The sequence below is a fragment of the Cryptotermes secundus genome, unplaced genomic scaffold, assembly GCF_002891405.2.
Source record: "Cryptotermes secundus unplaced genomic scaffold, Csec_1.0 scaffold909, whole genome shotgun sequence".
NCBI classification, from domain to species: Eukaryota; Metazoa; Arthropoda; class Insecta; order Blattodea; family Kalotermitidae; genus Cryptotermes; species Cryptotermes secundus.
Genome location: NW_019722439.1, coordinates 703,850 through 706,715, shown reverse-complemented (window position 1 = coordinate 706,715; position 2,866 = coordinate 703,850). Strand labels below are relative to the sequence as shown.

Here is a 2,866-nt window from a genome sequence, read left to right as displayed (position 1 = left end):
AAGAGCAAGATCAAAGACATATAAATGTATATTGTTTGCACTTAGGACGGAGTTTGTATCATTTATCGTGTAGAGTGCAACAGGATGCTTAAATATAATCTTGTCTGAAATATGTAATTTTACATGTTCATAGAAATGTTTACTTACTTACTCACGGAGCCCTTCTGGAGGAGCCGCCAATTCTGCAGCTACTCAAGAATTTCCCAGCATTTTATGGAACCCGAAGGTTCATTACCGAGTTCACAAGAGCCCTCCACTTGTCCCTATCCTGAGCCAGATCAATCCAATCCATTCCATCCATCCTATCTCTCTAAGATCAATTTTATTATTGCCCACCCACCTACGCCTTGGTCTTCCCAGTGGTCTCTTTCCTTCTGGCTTTCCCATCAATATCCAATACACATTCATCGTCTTCCCCATTCGTGCTACATGCCCTGCCAACCTCATCCTCCTTGACTTGATCATTCTAATTATACTTGGAGAAGAGTACAAGTTATGAAGCTCCTCATTATGCAGTTTTCTCCAACCTCCTGTCACTTCATCCCTCTTCGGTCCAAATATTCTCCTCAACACCCTGTTCTCAAACACCCTCAGTCTATGTTCCTCCCTTAAAGTCAGAGACCAAGTTTCACACCCATACAGAACCATAGGCAAAAATTACATTTTTGTATATTCTAATTTTTATGTTTTTGGACAGCAGACGAGAAGACAAAAGGTTCTGGACTGAATGGTAGCAAGCATTACCCGAGTTCAGTCTCCTCTTAATTTCCCCCTGAATCAGGTTTCGATTGTTAAAATCATCGACAGTGGTTTGGATTTCACTGAAAGTAACAAAGTCTTTCCTGCAGACTGGCATTTTGTAATTCGTTCGCTTCTTCTCACAAATCACGTGTCTACAATCAACAGAGCCTCATCCCAGCTAGTATGAGGAACCCAGTCCACAATATACCAATGTTTACTCTCTTGATGAAGTGTTCTGCTTGGTTTCAGAAATAAGTCCCAGCATTAGCATTAGCTAAGCTACCCCAACAAATATCCCTGTTTACGTGACTCAACTATTTATGGAACGAGTCTCAGTCTATGACGATACGTACTGTTTCCAGATTAGTATTGTCGTTTCCCGCCAGCTGTCTCTGTTATGCATACACAAAACCCAATGCAATTTAACGCTCCAAGTTCCGTTTTTTTTCCTGTGGCGCTACAGCCCCAATTTGGGCCTAGGCCTAGGCCTACCTCCATGAAACTCTCCGTTTCACTTCGGTTTACTAGATCTTACACATTCGGTAGGACTCCTTGGGCGGGTGATCAGCTAGTCGCAAGGCCTATACCTGTAGACAAACACAGAAAAATGCACACAAACATTCATGTCCTGAGTGGGATTCGAACCCACGATCTCGGTTTCCGAGCGAGCGAAGACAGTGCATGCCTTAGACCGCTCGGCTACCGTGACCGGCTCCAAGTTCCGTTAGAGAACATAAAATAATGAGCTCAATACTTTGCAGTTTGCACAAAATATTTTTAGGATTGTGAAATAAAAGGTGGTGGGTTACGTAGTCAACAAATGTATGAGAAATTTATACAAATATTTATCAATAAAACTGAATGGAAGGCGCTACTCCTAGATATAGATGGGAAGTTATTATTGAAGTAAATATTATATAATTGCCGTGGAAATAGTGCCAACTGGTTTCATACCGATCAACATATTTGTAGCTGCATAATCTTGTGAGAAAGATAATGAACTTCAAGTTATGCAAAAGGAGGGGAACCTTTGACTACCCCAGGTACTATTAATGTCTCAAGAAAATTTGTGCTGTATTTAGTTAGTTACTTAATTAGTTCATCAGTTTATTGATTAGTTAATCATTAATTTATGAAACCCATTATTGCTGATTTTTCATTCTCGTTCATTTTATTAAGGGTAAAGTCGCCATTATTCGGATAGACTCATAATTTCGGATAGAGTGGTTTTATCAGAAAGTCAGGACAGCACTGCAATTGTGGGCACAGAAACTTTCACTCTCAATTTAACCAATTTCTCAGCAGCGGTAGGTCGGACGTTGAAGCAACAGTGTTACTTTGCCGTCTTTGTGTGTGTTTCTGCCAATACTGACGTAACATTTTCTCTTACAGAGCTAAAACAAACAGGACAAACTCCGTGACTTGAGTCCGCAAGCGAACTACACAGACAGGAGCTAAGATTTCGAAACCATACGTGAGTTTTAACTTTCACATTGTAAATATAAACTTAGTTACACTCGTACACACCGCGTGTTTCCATTGCGTCCTGAGGCTTAAGTTCTCCTGTTATGCTGCCATGTCTATATTAGCATTTACTTGCCTAATTTCGGATATTTAACATGATTGTGAAAATAGGCATCTTACTTTATGTAGGCTTGGTGTTTTATACATTCTTATATTGCAGATAATGAAACAAAGGAATGGGGCACAGAATCCGTGAGATTTGCAGTGCAGGTTCTAAAAGACAAGAAAATGTATTTCCTGAAAGATATATTTGTGCGAGTATTGCCCTCAGTAAAGAGGCGGATTTGAATTATAACTCAAAATTGTTTGTTTTATATACGTGCATCACTGATCTTAACTTCTGTCGAAAACTGTATAATTATATTACACATACTTACTTACTTACTTACTTACTCACTCATGGAACTGAGCCCTTCTGGAGGAGCCGCCAATTCTGCAGCTACTCAAGAATTTCCCAGCATTTTATGCAACCCGAAGGTTTAGTACCGTGTTCACAAGAGCCCTCCATTGGTCCCTATCCTGAACCAGATCAATCCAATCCATACCATCCCATCCTATTTCTCTAAGATCCATTTTAATATTGTCTACCCACCTACGCCTT

At 40.1% G+C, this 2,866-nt stretch overlaps 1 protein-coding gene across 1 annotated transcript in view; it reads left to right on the top strand.

Annotated features, from left to right (window-relative positions):
* Positions 1-2,866, top strand: part of LOC111861505 (MOXD1 homolog 2) — a 272,739-nt gene that overhangs the window by 2,233 nt on the left and 267,640 nt on the right. The window contains exon 2 of the mRNA XM_033750350.1: positions 2,134-2,215. The gene's annotated coding sequence lies outside the window, so the exon portion shown is untranslated. The remainder of the gene's footprint in view (positions 1-2,133; positions 2,216-2,866) is intronic.